This window comes from Halichoerus grypus, chromosome 6 (genome assembly GCF_964656455.1).
Source record: "Halichoerus grypus chromosome 6, mHalGry1.hap1.1, whole genome shotgun sequence".
Classification (NCBI taxonomy): domain Eukaryota; kingdom Metazoa; phylum Chordata; class Mammalia; order Carnivora; family Phocidae; genus Halichoerus; species Halichoerus grypus.
This window is the reverse complement of record NC_135717.1, coordinates 96,326,632-96,349,452: the sequence shown is the minus strand read 5'-3', so window position 1 is coordinate 96,349,452 and position 22,821 is coordinate 96,326,632. Positions and strand designations below refer to the sequence as shown.

General features: G+C 40.0%; 1 long non-coding RNA gene across 2 annotated transcripts in view; it reads right to left on the bottom strand.

The window, feature by feature from the left end:
* Positions 1–14,531: 14,531 nt before the first annotated feature.
* LOC118552656 (uncharacterized) overlaps positions 14,532–22,821 on the bottom strand; it is a 28,387-nt gene continuing 20,097 nt past the window's right edge. For both annotated transcript variants that reach the window (XR_013449114.1, XR_013449113.1), the window contains exon 4: positions 14,532–15,119. This is a non-coding gene — a long non-coding RNA (uncharacterized LOC118552656). The remainder of the gene's footprint in view (positions 15,120–22,821) is intronic.

Here is a 22,821-nt window from a genome sequence, read left to right as displayed (position 1 = left end):
AACAGCTTTATCAAAAAATGGGAGGAGGGGAAGGGAAGAAAGGGAGGAAGGAAGGAGGGATAAACATAAGGATAATCTATCAAAGATCACTTTAAGAAGTAAATGCAAAGTAATGTAAAATGTAGCCAGGACGCAGGGGTGCAAAAACACCTGGATCCAGGAGTCCCAGAAAGCCCAGTTTCGGCCACTCGCTGCTCACAAAATCCAGAGGCACAGAGACAAGTGATGGTGAGACAGGAAAGGAATTTATTTCAGTGAGGCCAACACTGGGAAGACAATGGACTAATGTCTCAAAGACTATCTCTGAAGTGCTGAAATAATTTGAGTTTTGTATGCGGAAAATGTGGGACAAAGGTTGGTGGGTACAAGCAGCTGGGCGGTAGAGATCAGGTCATCATTGTCATGGATGGGGTCTTGCTGCCTCAGGACAGGCCTTAAGGGAATACTTGCCCACAGGGTCTTTTGCCAAAATTAAGAGATAAGCTGGAAAGAACTTAATCAAATAGGAAGTTTGAGGTCAGCATGGAGGGAAGTAGTTGAAGACCTTTTTCAAAGATGATAGTCACGATTTTCTGATGACAATAGGAAAGATTCCAATCTTATGATTTGACAAGCATAATAAAAATCAGAAAAACAATCACATAAAAAAAGACACTAAGGGGCGCCTGGGTGGCTCAGTTGGTTAAGCGACTGCCTTCAGCTCAGGTCATGATCCTGGAGTCCCGGGATCGAGTCCCACATCGGGCTCCCTGCTTGGCAGGGAGTCTGCTTCTCCCTCTGACCCTCCTCCCTCTCATGCTCTCTGTCTCTCATTCTCTCTCTCGCAAATAAATAAAATCTTAAAAAAAAAAAAAAAAAGACACTAAGAGGGGTACCTGGGTGGCTCAAGTCATGGTGTCAGGGTCATGAGATTGAGCTCCCTGTTGGGCTCCATGCTGGGCATGGAGCCTGCCTAAGATTCTCTCCCTCCCTTAAAAAAAAAGGAAAGAACGAACGAAAGAAAAGAACGTAATCAATGACTGAACAAGTCTTTTCATAATCTGAGAGAATCTCCAAAGAAGATAAGCTGGGTGAAATGATAGGTAACTGTAGCATGAGAGAGAAAGAAGAGCTGCAAGCAGTGGGAAAAACAGAAGTGGAAGTTCTAAAGCAAAGAGTTTGGTTCATGCGAGGCTCAGTTGGTGAAACGTCTGCCTTCGGCTCAGGTCATGATCCCAGGATCCTGGGATAGAGCCCAGGTTGGGCTCCCTGCTCACCAGGGAGTCTGCTTCCCCTCTCCTTCCCACTCTTCTCCCTCTCCTCCCCACTCATGCTATCCCTGTCTCTCTCTCTCAAATAGACAAATAAAATCTTTATAAAAAAAAAAAAGTTTGGTTCATACCAAACAACAACAATAAAAACCCCAAAAAACCCAAAAGGCGGTGTTTATGGCTGGAAGGTAGTAAAGGCAAAGTAGTGCAAGAGGTGTTTGGAGATGCAGGCAAAGGCCAAAGTATATAGGCAAGAAGAGGATTTTATTTTAAGTGGAATGGAAAGAAACTGAACTCTTTTAAACAGGAGAGTGATGTGATCTAGTGCATGTGTGAGGAAGATTCATCCACAGAAGCACTGGGGGCAGGGCAGAGGCAGAAAGACCAATCAGAAAGCTGTAGCAGGAGTCCTCCCTCAGTGTGAGTGATCTGATTGCTGTTGGGGTGGCACAGTGGAAAGAGGTGGATGATGACATTTGCATGGAGCCAAACAGCAGAGCAGCTTCAGACTATTTGAGTGTCTGCTGTGTCCCAGGCCCTGTGTTAGATAATGGGGACTCAACAGTGAACAAAAGTGACACAAATCTGTATTAGTGCAGAGAGTAGAACCATGAACACACACACAAGTCCCTATATGGTGTGCTGGAAGGTAAGAAAATGGAGAAACATAGCAGAGAAAGGGGAATAGTGAGTAGCTGATGGATTGCCATTTTAAATGCTACAGTTATTTTTGTGCAATTTGTGACCTTTGACTTTGGAGATTTACATTTTGGGAAAAAAGAACAAAGTGTATCTAAAAGCAGAGTCAACAGGGCCAAAGAGGGATAAGGGTCACTAAGGGTCCTATAGTCCTCCATGGAGTCAGTAGTGAGATTCCCGCCCCCTCCCCCAAAATCAATAGGCTCAGCTTCCTGCCAGTATTAGTGGTCACATACTTTGTTTTGTTTTGTTTAATTTTAATTCCAGTATAGTTAACATACAGTGTTATATTAGTTTCAAGTGTACAATGTAGTGAATCAGCAATTCCATACATTATTCAGTGCTCATCATGATAAGTGTATTCTTAATCCCCTTCACTTCTTTCACCTATTTCCTCACCCACCTCCATGCTGGGCATGGAGCCTGCTTAAGATTCTCTCTCTCCCTTTCCCTCTGCCCCTCCCTGCTTGAGCTCACTCTCTTAAAACAAAACAAAACAAAACAAAACACTAAGCCACTAAGCAATAAAACACCTGGGAACCACCATATTCGGGTAATTTGAAAAATAACCAACACAAAGGGAAAGAGGAGCCCCCCCCCCCCCCGCTATATTCTCCAGGCGTTTTAGAAAACATGGAGTGGTTCCTTTGGCCACATACATGCAAATCTACAAGAAAGGTGATATTGTGAACATCAAGGGAATGGACACTGTTCAAAAAGGAACACCCACACACGTTACCATGGCAAAACTGGAAGAGTCTACAACATTACCCAGCATGCTATTGGCATTGTTGTAAACAAACAAGGGCAAGATTCTTGCCAAGAGGATTAATGCATATTAAGCACTCAAAGAGCAGAGATAGCTTCCTGCACAGTGTGAAGGAAAATGATCAGAAAAAGAAGGAAGCAGAAGAGAAAGGTTCTTGGGTTCAACTGAAGCTCCAGCCTGTTCTGCCCAGAGAAACACGCTTTGTGAGAACCAATGGAAAGGAGACTGAGCTGCTGGAACCTATTCCCTATGAATTCACGGTATGATAAGCATAAAAAAAATAAAAGACCTCAGGACTGTAAAAAAAAAAAAGAAAGAAAAAGAAAAAAGAAAAAAATTGACAATATAAAACATTTATAACTTTCATCCTATAATTTCTATGCATCTATCCTGGTGAAATATTTTATTTTTTTTAATTTCTATTTTTTTAAAGATTTTATTTATTTGACAGAGAGAGACAGCGAGAGAGGGAACACAAGCAGGAGGAGTGGGAGAGGGAGAAGCAGGCTTCCCACAGAGCGGGGAGCCCGATGCAGGGCTCGATCCCAGGACTCTGAGATCATGACCTGAGCTGAAGGCAGAGGCTTAACGACTGAGCCACCCAAGCGACCCCCTGGTGAAATATTTTAAACAAGAAAGAAACCATGATTACAAATATATTCATCACAATGGATTTTAAGTAGTAGAAGAATGGAAATAATATAAATCCAATAATAGAACAATGCTACTTTAACTACAATATATACACTTTATAGAAACTTATGGTATTAATGAAGGATAGTTGGAAGAAAGGCAAGCAGGGACAAGGGCCCTCCCCCAACGCCGCCCCCCCCCCCGCCTCCCCACCCCATCCTAAGAGGAAAACTACCCTTAAAAGGAAAAAGAACCCATCTGTTATTCTAGGCTTTTTACTCAGTGCCCCAGCTTTGAGTCTTCCTATTGGGGGGACTTACAACTTGAATGTGACAGAAAAGAAGGGAATGGCCTTGTGCATCCTAACCCAGGCCCAAGGGTCAGTTCAATAGCCATGGGATATTTATTTATTTATTTAAAGATTTTATTTATTTGACAGAGAGAGACACAGCGAGAGAGGGAACACAAGCAGGGGGAGTGGGAGAGGGAGAAGCAGGCCTCCCGCTGAGCAAGGAGCCCGATGTGGGGCTCAATCCCAGGACCCTGGGATCATGACCCGAGCTGAAGGCAGACGCTTAACGACTGAGCCACCCAGGTGCCCTGCCAGTGGGATATTTAAACAAAGAGCTTCATCTGGGGGCGGTGGTGGCGGCCACCGCCCACTTGATCACTTAGGGCAGCGGTGGCCACCGCCCACTTGATCCCTGAGGCTACAAAATACCACCCTGGAAGGAGCCCTCCACCCTGATTGGGTGTGACAGGTGCATGGAGGGTTAATGAGATTAAAACAGCCCACACCAAAGAGCCCATAAAAACCCCTAGATTTAAACACCAAATTGCCAACCCTCTCAGGTCCCCTTCCTCTACGGGAGCTTTGTACTATTGCTCAATAAACTTTGCTTTGCTGCCCAGCACTCTTCGTCTGGTCTACCTCTTCATTCTTCGGTGTGACCAAGAACTGGGGATGCTAAAGGAAAAGAAATGCTACAACACTATCATCAAAAAGGTGTTTTCAAATATGTACCAGCATAGAAAAATATTTGTTGATAAATGGAAACATTCTCAAAGATGTGTAGTTCAAATAGCCAAAATATTTTTAAAGGAATTCTAATAATTTACTTGGCTCTCCTCTAAACTTGTCAGTAAACTTCGATTCATATACCCCACCAGCACTCCCCACATTTTTTTTTCTCTCCTTTCGATTTTCTGTAACCCCACATTATTCTGGAGCCACTTGTTGGCAAACCACACTCAATAATATTCTCTTCCCTTTTTCTCAGCTGCTTTCCCTTCCTCTCCAACACCTCTGTTTTATTTTTATCTTTTTTTAAAGATTTTATTTATTTATTTGACACAGAGGGGGCGGGAGAGAGCAAGCACAAGCAGGGGGAGTGGCAGGCAGAGGGAGAATCAGGCTCCCTGCTGAGCAGGGAGCCCAATGTGGGCCTCGATCCCAGGACCCTGGGATCAAGACCTGAGCTGAAGGCAGATGCCAACCAACTGAGCCACCCAGGCATCCCTCCATCACCTGTTTCAAATGACCCTCATCAATTAGCTTTTTCTTTTCTTCCCACCCTTCCCAATCTTGAATTTTGCATCTCAACGGTCCTTCAATCCAGTCTGGCAGAGTGACCTTTTCTCTGGAGGAAAAGTGTGGGAAGCTGGCATGGGAGGGAAAAAAACGCAGTCAGCATTTGCATTCTATCTTCTGACAGAGGGAGGGTCCTTTCCGCACTAAGAATTTTTTATCCTGTTCAATTATGAACAGGCTAACAGAACTTTAGATACCAAATATTGAAGCTTGGTATTCAAGTATTATTATCAAACTAGGTTTTGGTTTCAATGTCTCAACTTAACCATATTCCCAGCAGAAATTCATCATCTGTTATCTTCATCAACATTGGGTATTTCTTCATCCCTTTCTTCATGTGAAACAAAGAAAAATTGTTTTGAGATACTGATACACACTTAAATTAATAGTAACCTAAATGGAAGTGTTAAAGTATAAAGGACTACAAAGTTCTCCCAGACAGAAGGGCCAGGATTTTGCTGTAAATATAAAAACTTCTATTTGAACTGTGTCCTAGGATCCTGTCAGTCCCTTGATGGTTTACCTAAGTATGATTCACGTATATCCTAGTTACACTGAGGGGCCAGAGTGCCAAGAAGTAGCCAGTTGTTAATAGGGAATAGGTCAAGAGGAAGGAAAACAGAAGTAAAGGCTTAAAATTGCTTCCTTGTTTTTGATTTTTAAAAAATTTCCATTTCTAAATATAATGATATTACTAGAGCCCTGCTGCTCCCTTTGATTAAATGAGAAAAGATTAATTGCTACACTTTGCACCTCACTAGATACTTCCTGTAATATTCTGTTTTCTGTTAACTACTTGATAATTCAATTAAAAATCAGTAGAATTATAAGTAGGTGAGATGAAGTCTCATGAGGTTTTGGATTTACTTTAAAATACTTTAGCAGTAAAAAGAAAGAAAAGGAGGGTAGATGAATCTAATATGGCAAAATATTTATAATTTTTAAATCTGGGTGTAACATATATTAATAGGCATTCAGTGTACCAGCCTCTTCACTTTTGTGAGTATTAGAAATTTTCATAAGATTAAAATCAATGGTTACATTGAATGCAATCAAGCTTTTAGCTTTAAAGAATAAAGTTTTATTTTCTACCAATGAAGAATTTGTTTGGTTGAATCTTGATTTATCCAGAATAGTATTGAAAATTTCTGATACCTGAAAATTTTCTAACTGTCTAAAGATGAAAAAAAAAAAAAACCTATGCAATGATAAATATCAGATTCAAGACATTTTGACATTCAGCATACCTAATAGTAACACCAACTGGTACTTGTCACAAGTGAAAAATCCAAATGTTCCTGATACCCAGATTCTTCCCTAGCTCTTTTCCACCTCCCACCCCACCCCTCTTGTTCTTTACTCTAGTCTTGGATTTAGCCTTAAACACCCTTTTATTTTACTTTATTGCTCTTACTGATTTACTTGAATGAAAAATAAGCTACATAACATCCAAGAGAAAAAGACTCTTGGATCAAAAAGAATTTTAGAAGAGCTAGGACAAATAATAAGAGTGGTGGTAAATAAAGAGAGAAGGTTTCAAGTCCTCTACTATGGACCAAGGCAGTATTATGGATATTTTACATATAGCAGAGTAAGACATTTTTTGATATTGTTTGCAAGAAATGCTTATTATTTATTTCTTGAAGAGTCACTAGAATGGCCCTATTCTTTATACAAATGTCAGGCAGGCAGAGATCTTTAATGAGGGTGTAATAAGAGTATAGCAAATATCTTTCATTGCTTCATCAAGTCTGTCACTCAGTGTGACTCCTGAAATGTAAAGCTGGTTCCTTAGGGCAGAAGTAGATGAATTTGCATAAGGAGCTCAGGACCTTCTGGGAGAAAATAAATCCTAAAGATTCTCTCTGGGGATATCCTACCTCCTCCTCTCTTAGATACAAAATTAGAGAATGCTGCTGGAATGGAGAAGGCAGGCTTCATTCATCCAAGGGCCAGTGGTAGGGATAGGCAGCATGTCTCCTAAAATACAATTAATGTAAAGAAAGGAGTTTATTTGGACTGGCAGCTCTAACTCATGACACATAAACAATACAGAAGTAAGTAGAGTAAGGGGCACCTGGCTGGCTCAGTCAGTGGAGCATGCGACTCTTGATCTCAGGGTCATGAGTTCGAGCTCCACGTTGGGTGTGGAACTTACTTTAAAAAAAGAAAGAAGTAGAGTAATAACATATTTATACTGTTTTACACATAAAGCATTAATTGGTACTTAACATCCTTCCCTTGAATAAGACAAAACTTTTACCTCTCTTTGGATTTTCCCATCCTTCACCATCTACTGCATTGAAATTATCTGGAAATTCAGCTCTAAATTATTTTTTTACACCATACCTCTGCTTTCTTGGGGAAAGTACCTATGTATAAACTAGTGTTGCTTGTATTTTAAAATTAAAGGAAAGTAATTTGGAGTCCGTCGTAATGGACAAGAAGTATTCAAATCTCATACAATCTGTTCTATGGCCAACTTCCTCATCCTAAACCCTGACTTAGTTCCCACCTTGCTTTTTTATCTGAACAGTTCTCACCCTTGATTTCCCATGCAAGGCCTTATTTTCCTCTTGAAATCTCACCAAGCATCTCGCTTCACAGAGATGCTTTTCTGCTTCTGAATTCCTATTACCTTTACCATTCATTTTCATACTTTTCTCTATTGTTACATTTTAAGTATATATATAATAAACTAAAATGGAACTTATTTGAGAGCAATGACTGCATTCTAGATCTCTCTGTACTCTTCAAGGGGCTTACTGTGGTATTTTAGATACAGGCTAAATATTAGACTAAAACTCTAATTTAGAACACACAAGTTCTTCCCCTACCTCTCCTTGGTTCATTTTAGCTTAGTAACCGTCATGGACAACTGAATGTGAGTCTTAGGGCTTTTATAGGCCTACCTAGCAACCAGGAAGGTTCCCAAGGATACAAACCCTGAAGATACATGCTTTTGAAATGGTAATGAATGGAACTAAGGAGATAGCCCTAAAACAGAGTACATTTCCATATAAACTGAAATCATATGTCAATATTAGAACTACTGTATAATTAACTGTGGCTTTATGGTCTCGGTAGGAGCTATTATTCCCCTCTATAATCAAACATTTTATTTTAGTCACATCAAGCAAACGTCTCTAACTTTTATAAAATGAAATAATGAGCACTGACTAAAGGAGTACCAAGAACAATATTACAACCAACTGTGTTCACCTAAGGCAAGTTTAACAAATACTAACATTCGGCCATCTTTCCTGAGAAATAAAACATTATAGAGATGAAGCCCTCTCACCTTGTTTTCCTTTCTCTTTCCTCAGAAGAACAGCTATCCCAAAGTTGATATGTATATGTATATATGTATATTCTTCCTTTCCATGTTTGTATATATTTTACCATACACGTATATAACATTAACATTATATAACATTATTCTCCATGTTTACAAATATTACACAAATGTTACATCATACATAGTATTCTGCAAACTATTTTTTCATTAGAAATTATGTGTTTGAGATTTAAGCATGCAGATATATGCAGTGGATTCACTTAAATTGCTGCGAAGTATTCCATACAGTGAATAATATACAATTTGCTTATCTATTTTTTTGTTGAAAAGCATTTAGATTATTTCCAGTTTGGGGGCAGGCACTGGGTTGTCTCAGTAGGTAGAGCATAGGACTCTTGATCTCACAGTTGTGAGTCTGAGCCCCATGTTGGGCGTAGTGCTTACTTAAAAAAAAAAAAAAGATTGGGGCACCTGGGTGGTTCGGTTGGTTAAGCATCTGACTCTTGGTTTCAGCTCAGGTCATGATCTCATGGGTCATGGGATTGGGCCCCAGTCCGGCTCTGCACTCAGCTGGGAGTCAGCTTGAAGATTGTCTCCCTCTGCCTCTCCCCCAACACATGTGCATGTGCGCTCTCTCTTTCTCTCTCTCTCTCTCTCTCAAATAAATAAATAAATCTTTAAGAAAAAGATTGTTTCCAATATTTTGGAAATTAAACCAAAAGAGCAGCAGTGAATATCTTTGTACCTGACTGGACATGTGTGAGAATTCTTTTAGTATAAATATTTGAATATGAAATAATGTTAATATGATAAATCATTACAGATTTTCTGATGTTAGATAGACCATGCTTATGTTCATGAAATAAATTTTATTTGGTCCTGACTTTTTTCAAGTTTTATTTATGACTTTGGCTCTGCATTCATAAGTGAGGTTTGTCTATGGTGTTATTTTCTTGTAGTGTCCTTGCTTTTGTTACCAAGGTTGTAGGGTCTTTAAAATAATTTGGGGAGCTTTCCCTCTTTTACTATTTCTAAAACAGTTTGATTACAACAGAATTTATTCACATTTAAAAAACACTGAAGTATTCTTTGTTTTGTTGATATTTTAGATTTTTCAAATACTTTTTCTTTTTTTTTTTAAGATTTTATTTATTTATTTGAGAGAGGATGAGAGGAGAGAGAGAGCACATGAGAGAGGGGAGGGTCAGAAGGAGAAGCAGACTCCCTGCTGAGCAGGGAGCCCGATGCGGGACTCGATCTCGGGACTCCAGGATCATGACCTGAGCCGAAGGCAGTCGCTTAACCAACTGAGCCACCCAGGCGCCCGTCAAATACTTTTTCAATAAATATTGGAAAGTTAATTTTTTCAGAACATTATCTATTTCATCATATGTTTATATTAATTTACATAAGTGGGACGTATTTTCCTTATGATTTTAACAATCTAAACTGTCTCTATAGTTATACTCTCTTTTCACCCATTTATGTTTTCTCTTTATTTTTCATTTTCACTAAATGCATAACTATTTTATTAATTTCTTCAGTCAGCTTCTCAATTTGTTTATCTGGTTTTTCTCCTTTTTCATTATTTTCTACTCTTATTATTACTTCTTTCTATTCTCTTTGGTGTACTTTATTATTCTTTTTGTAAATATTCCATGTGTGCTTAAAACATAAACATATTCTCTGATTGTTATGTGTACATATATTTAAAAACGTGCTCAATTGCATTACTCAAATGTTCTATATTCTTTCAAATCATTAGTCTGATTCTTGAGTTTCTGGTAGAGTTATTAGAGATTTGACAGTTCTGTACTGGCGCCCCAGTACAAAGTATTCTTATATACCTTTCACATAGCTTCCCCCAAGTGTTTACATTTTAAATAGGCACAATACAATGATAAAAATCAGGAACTTAACATCAATACAATACTATTAATTAATTAATATGATATACTTAAATTTTGCCAGTTGCAGGCGCCTGGGTGGCTCAGTCGTTAAGCATCTGCCTTAGGCTCAGGTCATGATCCCGGGGTCCTGGGATCGAGTTCCACATCGGGCTCCCTCCCGGCGGGGAGGCCTGCTTCTTCCTCTCCCGTTCCCGCTGCTTGTGTTCCTGCTCTTGTTATCTCTGTCTCTGTCAAATAAATAAATAAATAAATAAAATCTTTAAAAAAAATTTTTTGCCAGTTGCCCATTAATGTTATTTTTTTAGCCTCAGATTTAATCCAGGACATTGTCAAGTCTCCTTATCCTTCTTTAATCCTAACAATTTTTCAGTCTTTCTTTGTATTTCATGACCTTGACCCTTTTGAAGAGTACTGCATAGTTATTTTATTTTATTTTTTTAAAGATTTTATTTATTTGACAGAGAGAGACACAGCGAGAGAGGGAACACAAGCAGGGAGAGTGGGAGGGGGAGAAGCAGGCTTCCCGCAGATCAGGGAGCCCGATGCGGGGCTCGATCCGAGGACCCTGGGACCATGACCTGAGCCGAAGGCAGATGCTTAACGACTGAGCCACCCAGGCGCCCGCTGTATAGTTATTTTATAGAATGCCCTCAATTTGGGTTTATCTAATCTTTCCTTATGATGACACTCAAGTTATTTATTTTTAAGATTTTATCTATTTGTCAGAGAGAGAGAGAGAACACAAGCAGGGGGAGCGGCAGGCAGAAGGAGAAGCAGGCTCCTCGCCCAGCCGGGAGCCCAATGTGGTGCTCGATCCCGGGACCCTGGGATCATGACCTGAGTTGAAGGCAGACACTTAACCAACTGAGCCACCCATGCACCCTGATAATAGCCATTCTAACAGGTATGATCCAATTATGTATTTTTGCGAAGAATATGATATAAGGAATGTTTTGTCCATCTCAGTGCATGATATCAGGGAAAGCATAATGGTGATATCTCTAGTTGCTAGGTTAAAACAACGTTCACTAGGTTTCTCCACCATAAAATTATTTTTCTCTTTGTAATTAATAAGTATCTTATGGGGAGATACTTTTAAGACTATGTAAATATCCTCTTTCTCAGCATATATTTGCCTACTAATTTTAACATCCATTGATGACACTTGTCTAAAACAATTATTACTATAGTGTTTGCCAAGTGGTTATTTTCTACTTGCATCATTCTTTGTACATTAATTAATTAGACTTTTACTGTAAAGAAGAGCTTTCCTTCTCTACCTATGGAATAAGAAAGATATTTGGTCTTTGTCCCCAGTTCCTGGCACAGAGCTCCTAAAACCTCTGGAAGTTCCTGAGTGATAAGGGCAATAGGAATGTCTTTTGTCCTGATAAAGGGGAGTCTTGGCAAGTGCCTAGGTAGCTTCAAGATGGGACTTGGGCACCAGAAAGACCAAACCTTGATTAGAAGCTTGGAACCTTCAGCCCCACCCCTCACCAACTGGAGAGAAGAAAAGAGCTGAAGATTGAGTTAATTACCATTGACTATAATCATGCATACGTAATGAAACTTCCATAAAACCTTGCAAATGATGAGGTTTGGGGAGCTTCCAAGTTGGTGAACACATTCACGTGCTAGGGGGGTGGTGCACCCAAGCTCCACAGGCTCAGGACTCGTCTTGACCTTGCTCTTTTACTTCATTTGGCTATTCATTGATATACCTTATAATAAACTGTAATAGCAAGTAAAACATTTTCTTGGGTTCTGCAACTTGTTGAACCTGAGGGGGGTGGGCTTGAGGAAACCCCTGAATTTGTAGCCACGTCAGACAGAAGTGTGGATAACCTAGGACCTGGTACTTGTGACTGGCATCTGAAGTGAGGTCAGTTTTGTGAGACTGAGCACTTAAATCTCTGGAGATTGACATTAATACTGGGTATGTAGTGTCCACATTGAATTGAACTGTAGCACACTTAGTTGATGTTGTAGAGTTGGAGAAATTGTATTAGGAAAGACACCATGCATTTGGTGTCAGGAGGAAAAAATCTCTTGCCACCATTGTGGATTTGTATTTTATTTTAGTTACAATCAGTGTTGTCCTGGAGCCAGATTATACTGGCTCAGAAGAGTCATTTGTTAACTTTAATGAAATTTGTGGGCTGGCTTTTAACTACAATAAGACACACACACATACCACCACGACCACCACCTCCACCACCACCACCACCACCAATGGAAGCAGGTTTTGTGCTTTATTTTGACCTTGCTTTTTTCTTTTCTTTTCTTTTCTTTTCTTTTTTTTAAGATTTACTTATTTGAGAGAGACAGAGAGAGAGGGAGGGAGCGGGGCAGGGGGAGGGACAGAGGGAGAGAGATAATCTCAAGCAGACTCCCCAATGAGCAAGGAGCCTGACATGGGGTTCACTCCCATGACCCTGAGATCATGACCTGAGCTGAAATCAAGAGTTGGACACTTAACCGACTGAGCCACCCAGGCGCCCCTATTTAGTGCTCTCTTATGTAATGATCCTGAGGTGACTGGGCCAAGTTTTCTGGCTGATTCTGCTCTAGAGAGTCATTAAATGGATCTTATACGTTCCATCCAGTGTCTTCACCATTGCCTAGGGCAAGAGGCTTTTTTTTTAATTGAAGAATAATTGGCATACAATACTGTATTAGTTCCTAGTTAGGGCAAGAGTTTTTAACCAATTTTTGTGCCATAAATTCCTTTGGCACTCTCTTCAAGCATATATACTGTCTCTCAAAATGATACATAAAATACATTTTTTAATGCATAAAATGAAATACATTTGGATTTAAAGGAAATAAATTATACTGGATTACAGTTATAAAATAGTTTTCTACATAGTTATATAATAATAAACATACTTAATTCATTAAACAACCTAATCTAACAATGGGTCTAGTAACAACCATAACTTTGAAGTATACTTGAGCATAAATGATATTTAGAGAGACCTGAAAAAATTGTAATGTGATATGAAAAATTTTTTTGAGTGGCAAATTCATAGGTATTACTAATACCACAGTGTGATTCGTTGTCTACATTCATAACTGAAGAAAATATTAATTTCAGCTAGAGGCTAATGAAGACAAGGATATAATATTTTCCTACCCAAGTTCATGAACCTAAGATTAAGAAACCCTGCCCTTGGGTGTGTCTTTTATTTGAAGCTGAGTCCTAGGCAGTGTTCTCACTTACAAAAAGGGGAAGAACGTGAAAAAGTGTACACTCAGTGTTTTATTGTTTTTTAAAATTTTTTTGCACACTCAGTGTTTTAAAGTTCTACTCTGAAAGTGGTATATGTTACTACTGCTCACTAGGACTTAGTGGCCACTTATAGCTAAAACATAAGCTAGGAAACACAGTCTTTCACTGGGAGCCACATGTCCAAATATAACCATATTACCTAGTAAGTTAGCAACTGGCAATATCCTCCATGCTCTTGTAAGAAAAAATACTTTTTACAAGTTTTAATTTATAAACAGATATATGGGAGGGTGGGTTTCCTTGAGCATTTCTTTTTTTTTTTTTTTCTTAAGGTTTTATTTATTTATCTGTCAGAGAGAGAGAGAGAGAGAGAGAGAGCACAAGCAGGGGGAGTGGCTGGCAGAGGGAGAAGCAGGCTCCCTGCTGAGCAAGGAGCCCAATGTGGGGCTCGATCCCAGGACCCTGGGATCATGACCTGAGCCAAAGCCAGACACTTAACCGAGCCACCCAGGTGTCCCTCCCTGAGCACTTCTTAATGTATAAACTTCATAAGCATTTTAATTATTTTTATATGTTTTAGTTAGATGAAATATATTTTTAAGTTGCAAACCTAAAGCACATAACCTAAGCTAGGGTGGAAACAGGGAATTAGCTCACCACAAGGTTGTGAATTAGGTAAAATTTATTTGTGTTTACAACATTTTCATTTCTACCCATTTTTTAAAATATCCTCTCCTCTTCTCTCCCATTTTATGAGCCTGCATCTTTTATCCTTTATTTCCATTTATTTTGAACATTTTCAAACATACAGAAAAGTTTTTAAAAAATAGTATATTACTTATATGCCCTCCACCTAGATTCAAAAATTGTTAATTGTTGGGGCACCTGGGTGGCTCAATTGGTTAAGCATTTGCCTTCAGCTCAGGTCATGATCTCAGGGTCCTGGGATGGAGCCCTGCATCAAGCTCCCTGCTCAGCAGGGAGCTTGCTACTCCTCTCCTTCTGCCTGAAGCTCTGTCTACTTGTGCTTGCTCTCTCTCTGTCAAATGAATAAATAAAATATTTTTTAAAAATTGTAAATTGTTAACATTTGCTTTATCCCTCTTTATTTTATATCTATATATACATTTGTCACGAGCACACTATGAATGCGCAGATATGAGTTGTGTCTTTCCACAATGTTGGTTTTATTAATCATAAAGCAAGGCTAACATAATTACAAAGCAGATTCAGGATTCCAAACTCAATGACATTTTGTTACACATTTAACTTGGTTTCATACACATTAAACAAAGCAAAGCACAACACAAAGTCATACAACAAAGGGTGAGAAGTTAATAACAAACATGAAGTCAGTCCATGAGCGCACAGTTGAGATGAGGACTCAGTCCGGTCCAGGGCAGCTCTCAGTGCGTGCTGTGTATTATGCTGTAGCAGTGGAGGATCTCTATTATGTTCAGAGATCAATCAGGCAGAGCCTTTGGCACCAGTTGTCTCTTCAACGTGGTGAGATATGAAAGGGTCAGTATCTGAGGAGTCTGAGAGTTTGCTGCAAAAGTCCTCAAAGGAGTTTAATCAGTCTTGGGCCTTTGCAGGCCTCTTCTGGTTCTGCTGGTTATCAGTTCTGGACATCATCTGGGCATCTGTGCTGGTTTCAGCAATATCCGGTCTTAGCTACTACGCCCTTGGCTGCTTGACATGAGTCACTGCTTGACGTGAGTGACTCCATCTTGCTCTCTACAATATTTTTAAACAATTTGAATGTAAGTTACAGATACCCCTAGATACTTCAGCATGTATGTCCAAAGAAATAAGGACATTCTCTCACATAATTACATTATCACTCTTAAGAAAATTAACAATAATTCCCTAATATCTAATATGCTTCCCATATTTAAATTTCCTAATCATTGCTCTCTCTTTAAAGATTTTATTTATCCATTTGAAAGAGAGAGAGTAAGAGAGAGAGAGAGAGAGAGAGCATGAGTGGGGGAAGGGGAGAAGCAGACTCCCCTGCCAAGCAGGGAGCCTGACGCGGGGCTCAACGCTGGGCTCCATCCCAGGACCCTGGGATCATGACCCGAGTGAAGGCAGTCACTTAACCAACTCAGGTGCCTCAATTTCCTAATCATTTCAAAAATATTTTGCACAGGGGTGCCTGGCTGTCTCAGTCGGTAGAGCATGCGACTCTTGATCTCTCCATCTCAAGGTCATGAGTTCAAGTCCCAAATTGCATGTGGAGCCGACTTAAAAATTTTTTTTAAATGTTCTGTACAGCTAATTTTTCTCTAATATGCATCTTTTAGTTTGGCAACAGACCTTTTCAACTTTGAATGAAACTTCTTAACATCTAAGTAATGTCTGTGTTTATCTAGACTTTTTATTTCTACTTGTGTAATTAAAGGTTTTGCATCCAATTAATTCAAAGACAGGAGGGGAGAAGACTTGCGTTTTTTCCATTCTATTAAGTGGATCTTTTGCTTGTACCTAATATTAAATTAGACCTAATGCTGTTGCTAAAAGGATGTAGGTCTTAATTGTTTTAAATAAGAAGGGGTGGATTTCAGGGTATTCTGAGACTATCTGTGCCCATTTTAGGCCACATTTGACCTCTTAGCTTTCTTTTCAGTTTTTCAAGATTTTCAAGATTCTACCTATGTTTACCGACTAGTCAATATGTGCTAGGGACATATAATTAAGATAGACATGGTCTCTGCCCTCAAGGGAGAAAGATCACTTAATAGTTTCAGTAAGAAGAAAACAATCATGTTTACTGAAAATGTACTCTACAAGAGCTCAGAATTGGTATTCCCTTTAATCCCAGCCTCAATCTTTTGCGTTCCCTGGCCCCGAGGTCTCCATATGTCAGACATCTGGGTGTCATTGTTATATACCATTTCCCGCGCCCCCACCCCCCTGCAGTGCCTTAGCCTGGTGCTCCAACTCTCCAATCCTGCGGCATTGATGCTATGTATTCACCCCTAAAGCACCAATATACAAGTTCTAGGCACAAAGGTCCTGGAGCCTCAAGCCCTTTGGTCCCACGACTCCTGGATTACGACGAAAAGAGAGTAACTGCCCAAATGTTTTAGTCAGCTATTGCTGCAATAATTCTGCAGAATACACCACCCCAAACTCAGTGATTTAAAACTACAAGCATTCAAAAATAAATAAATAGGGGTGCCTGGCTGGCTCAGTCGGAAGAGCATGTGACTCTTGTTCTTGGGCTTTGGAGCCCCACATTGGTATAGAGATTACTTAAAAATAAAATATTTTAAAATAAAAAAAGCATTCATTTTCTTTTACAGGTCTGTGGGTTGCTTGCTCCTTGGCTATTCCAGGCAAGATACTTTTTTTTTTAAGATTCTTATCTCTAGTCTCTGGGTTCCAAGTTCTGGGTTGAAGGTTGGGTTCACATGTGCTCCATGTGTTTATATAGCAGCTACCCAGGTCAAATCACCACAGCACAAGAAGACAAGAAGCCTGTGTTCACATAATTTCCTATTACAGCATCATATACTGTTGATTAAAGCAAGTCACATGGCCAACCCCCAAGTCAGCATGGCAGGGAAATAGAGTCTATGCCAAGTCAGAAGGGGAGTAGAGTGAATTTTTGTGGACCACTAATGTATTAGACCAAGATTTCCAGGAAAAAAGGCACAGAAGGGGGTAGAAAGGATAGATTCAAGGGTAGGACACAGAAAAGCTAAATTCTGGCCATGATTAGAGCTGGAAAAGCCCCCCCAAAATACTACCTACCAGGAAGTAATATGGAGGACCCACCTTAGTGTGTGTAATGATAATAGTGATGAAATGCTATATAATAAAAAAATTCATCATAGCCATCAAAAAAAAAAAAAAAAAGACATCTTGCCATTTGCAATGACATGGATGGAAGTAGAGGGTATTATGCTAAGTGAAATAAGTCAATCAGAAAAAGATAATTATCATATGATCTCACTGATATGCAGAATTTAAGAAACAAGGCAGAGGATCATAGGGGAAGAGAGGGAAAAATGAAACAAGACAAAACAGAGAGGGAGACAAACCATAAGAGATTCTTAATCTCAGGAAACAAACTGAGGGTTGCTGGAGGGTAGGGGAGTAGGGGGATGGGGTGGCTGGGTGATGGACGTTGAGGACGATGTGTGTTGTGGTGAGCACTGCTACTCTAGGCTGTGTAAGACTGATGAATCACAGACCTGTACCCCTGAAACAAATAACACATTTTATGTTAATTTAAAAAATAAATTAACTAAATAAATAAATTCATAAACATTGGTACTGCTGAGAGAGATGAAGAATCAACAAATGAGGAAAATATTACAATTTTATTTTTTATTGTATACGATAAATTATACCTCCTTGCTTGGGCTGCTTACCTTTTTTTTTTTTTTTTTTTAAGATTTTATTCATTTATTTGACAGAGACACAGCGAGAGAGGGAACACAAGCAGGGGGAGTGGGAGAGGGAGAAGCAGGTTTCCCGCGGAGCAGGGAGCCCGATGCAGGGTTCGATCCCAGGACCCTGGGATCATGACCTGAGGTGAAGGCAGATGCTTAATGACTGAGCCACCCAGGCGCCCCGGCTGCTTACCTTTTATGATTCACAATCTAGGTACAATAACTACTACAAATATCATTAGATACGTCAAATTGTGTTATTTTACTTATAGTAGAAAAGTTTATATGCTGTTTATAGATTTTTGCCATGCAATTTGATTTTTTGATCTAAACTAGATTGGAAGCTAAGATAATAGAAACAAAAGAATATAATAGCTATTTTGCAGAAATTATTAATAGAAAAAAATGGTTAAACAATTGGATTAGATTTAAGAGATAAATCCAAGATATTTTTGTCTACAAGCCTATGTGACTTTTTGAATAGTACAATCAACAAAAGCCAGAGAGTTGTGAGGGGTCTGAGAAATAATCTATGATACTGTGATTTACAATAAAAAATATATATTTGGTCTTTGACTCATTCCTGGCACAGAGCTCCTGAAACCCTTGTAAATTCCTAAGAGATAAGAGCCCTGGGAGAATCTTTTGCTCTAACGAGGCTACTCTAGGTGGGCTCCTGGATGGCTTCTGGATGCAGGCTGGTAACCGCAAAGACTAAGCCATGGTTAGAAATTTGGAATTTTCAGCCTCACACCCCACACCCCAGTGGAGAGGAGGGAAATGGAGTTAATAATTGATCACTGGTATATGAGGAAGCCTCCATAAAATCCCAATAGTATGGGGTTCAGAGTGCTTCCAGGGTTGGTGAACACATCCGCACACCCCAAATCTAAGGAGACAGAAGCTCCTGTGCTCAGGACCCTCCCGGGCCTCGCCCTATGTATCTCTTCATCTGGCTTTTCATCTGTATCTTTCATCATACTACTTAATAAACTGGTAAACGTGTTTCCCTGGGTTCTGTGAGCCATTTTATCAAATGAATTGAACCTGAGAAGCGAGTCATGGGAACCTCAGACTTACTGTTGGTCAGAAGCACAGGTGACAACCTGGATTTGTGGTTGGCCTCTGAACTGGGGTGGGAGTAGTTTTGTGGGACTAAGGCCTTAAGCTGTGGGATCTGATGCTATTTCACGAGATAGGGTCAGAATTGAATTCAGTTAAATTGTAGGACACCCAGCTGGGGTCGGAGAATTGCTTGGAATAGAGAGAAAACTCCCATATGTTGAAATTGGGTACAGAATCTTATGACTGTCAACTATTCTTCTCAATCCTATGCAACACATGCTGCTTCTCTCATCCAGATTGCCTTGTGACTTGTTTTGACCAATGACCTATGGCAAAAGTTATATTGTGCAGTTAATGCCATGCAGTTAAGGACCTTTCCGTTAAGGGGTCTTCTTGAACATTTCAGCCTCAGCTGAGCTCCCAGCTGAATGTAGCCAGAAGAGTAGTCCTAGTCAATACCATGTTAGCAGGGATGCCTGGGTGGCTTAGTCGGTTAAGCATCTGCCTTTGGCTCAGGTCATGATCCCAGGGTCCTGGGATCGAGTCCCACATCGGGCTCCCTGCTCAGCAGGAAGCCTGCTTCTCCCTCTCCCACTCCCCCTGTTTGTGTCCCCTCTCTTGCTGTGTCTCTCTCTGTCAAATAAATAAATAAAATCTTAAAAAAAAAAAAAAAATTCCCCTGGCAACGTTTCAGAAGCAGTCAGGATAAAACAGCATTAGATAGTCATGCTGCTAGATCTTTATGATAGAAAACATTTCAAGTTTACTCCTTCTGTTTTGATTTTTGTAGCAGTGTATTCACACTGGGTATTACCATATAAATAATCTGTGAGTGAAAGTTGCCATTATTTGTATAGTGGTTTTAGGATACTTAACAAATACATTCAATTCTTGCATTATTATTAATTTGATTAGGTATGTTTGTAACTTTTTACATTACAAAATATGAATGAGAATGTGCCATGTATAATTTTTTTCTTGTGATAAGAAACATCCAGAATTGTGATGCCGCCAGCTTTGCTTTTCTTTTTCAACATTCCTCTGGCTATTCGGGGTCTTTTCTGGTTCCATACAAATTTTAGGATTATTTGCTCCATTTCTTTGAAAAAAGTGGATGGTATTTTGATGGGGATTGCATTGAATGTGTAGATTGCTGAGCGAAATAAGTCAATCAGAGAAAGACATGTATCATATGACCTCACTGATATGGGGAATTCTTAATCTCAGGAAACAAACTGAGGGTTGCTGGAGTGGGGGGTGGGGTGGGAGGGATGGGGTGGCTGGGTGATAGACATTGGGGAGAGTATGTGCTATGGTGAGTGCTATGAATTGTGCAAGACTGTTGAATCTCAGATCTGCATCTCTGAAACAAATAATGCAATGTATGTTAAGAAAAAAAAAAAAGAAGATAGCAGGAGGGGAAGAATGAAGGGGGGGAAATCGGAGGGGGAGACGAACCATGAGAGACAATGGACTCTGAGAAACAAACTGAGGGTTCTAGAGGGGAGCGGGGTGGGAGGATGGGTTAGCCTGGTGATGGGTATTAAAGAGGGCACATTCTGCATGGAGCACTGGGTGTTATGCACAAACAATGAATCATGGAACACTACATCAAAAACTAATGATGTAATGTATGGTGATTAACATAACAATAAAAAAATTAAAAAAAAAAGAAACATCCATATTATAACACAACTCTACTGTTGCAAAGCTTCCTTTCAAGAAGGCTCTTTCACTTGGTTCTTGACCAGATGGTTGTATGTAGGTAGCACTACTAAAACTTTAGAACTTGCAATGTCTTTCAGAATTTTTAAAATAAACTACAAACTAACAGGTTGGGCTTTTTGTTTTGTTTTTTTTTAGGGATTTTGTTTACTTTGTCTGACATTTTAGTTATTGAAGACTTACAAGGTTATGTACAGAGATACCATCTTCTGTACCAAAAACAGACAAGAGTATGCTGTCAATATTTGTACTGTAATATGAATCTATACTGGTGAAAGCCAGTATTTTTATTCCTTATTCCTTATTCCTTATTTTTATTCCCTTATTAAAACCTTAGTGTCCTTTTGGGGTGCCTGGCTGGCTCAGTCAGTAAAGCATGCAACTCTTGACCCTGTGGTTGTGAGTTCAAGCCCCCTGTTGGGTGTAGAGATTACTTAAAGATAAAATCTTAAAAAAAACAACAAAAAACCAAAAATAAAATAAAATCTTTTTTTTAAGATTTTATTTATTTATCTGAGAAAGAGAGAGAGAGAGAGCGAGCGCGCGCACGAGCAGGGGGGAGGGGCAGAGGGAGAGGGAGAAGCAGACTCCCTGCTGAGGAGGGAGCCTGATGCGAGACTGGATCCTAGGACCCTGGGATCATGACCTGAGCTGAAGGCAGATACTTAACTGACTGAGCCCCCCAGGTATCCTAAAATAAAATATTAAAAACCAAAAAATAAATAAAATAAAATTCCCCTGGCAATATGCCCACTTCGTGCCCACTCCCAGGGTAGACTGCTCCCACCATCTTACCCTTGCCACACTACTGATCCACACCCTTGTCTAGTGCCCTCCTATATCGACTCTAAGTTTGACCTTATGATTTGATTAGGCCAATGCTACATTAGTAATCATGACAAAAACAGAAGCTTATAAAAACACAGCTAGGGGCGCCTGGGTGGCTTAGTTGGTTAAGCATCTGCCTTCGGCTCAGGTCATGATCCCAGGGTCCTGGGATCGAGTCCCTCACCAGGCTCTCTGCTTGGTGGAGAGCCTGCTTCTCCCTCTCCCTCTGTCTACCACTCTACCTACTTGTGCTCTCTCTGTCAAATAAATAAATTAAATCTTTTTTAAAAAAAGAAAAAGAAAAACACATATATTGGGACTAGCTCTTTCTTGCAGTCTTGAGACTGCCACGGGAAGAAGTCTGGACTAGTCTGCAGACTACATGGCCCTACCAATAGCAGCACTTACCACAAGACTTGTGAGTGAGGTCTTTTTTACAGTCCAGCCCTGGTCAGGCTACCAGATGACTGCAGACACATGAGTAACCCTAGGTAAGAGCAGCAGAAGAATCTCCCACTTAAGCCCAGCCCAAATTGCTGCGATCCATGGAATTATGAGCAAATAAAATGGATGTTCTTCTAAGCCACTAAATTTTGGGGTTCATTTTCATGCAGCAATAGATAACTAAAGCATCATCATAAGGATTTTGGCTTTCACTCTGAGTGAAATGGTTCTATGAACTGAATTGTGTCTCCTCCCTGCCCCCTCCATTCACATGCTGAACCCCCCATGTGACTGTATTGAAGATAGAGCCTTTATAGAGGTAAGTAAGGTTAATTGAGGTCATAAGGGTAGGGCTCTGATCCAATAGTATTAGTGTCCTAATAAGAAAAACACCAGAGAGTTTCTTCACATTTTCTTTGATATGTGAGGACGTAACGAGAAGACAGACAGTCTTCAAGCCAGGAGGGGAGCTTTCACCAGAACCCAACCACGTTGGCACCCTGATCTTGGATTTCTGGTCTCTAGAACTGTGAAAAAACAAAGTTCTGTTGGTTGAGCCACCCCGTTTATGGTATTTTGTTATGGTGGCCCAGGCTGATTGATACATATAGGAAGATAATAGTTTTTGAGCCAAGGAGTAACATCATCTGACCTTTCAAAAAAATTATTCTGGCTGCTACATTGAAAAAAACAAACAGAAAACCCAGAGGTAGCTGAGGGAAGAAACAAGAAGACCAGTTAGAAAGGTGGTGGAATGGGGCGCCTGGGTGGCTCAGACGTTGGGCGTCTGCCTTCAGCTCAGGTCATGGTCCCAGGGTCCTGGGATCGAGTCCCGCGTCGGGCTCCCTGCTCAGCGGGAGGCCTGCTTCTCCCTCTCCCTCTGCCCCTGCTTGTGTTCCTTCTTTCACTGTGTCTCTCTCTGTAAAATAAATAAAATCTTTAAAAAAAAAAAAAGAAAGGTGGTGGAATGATCT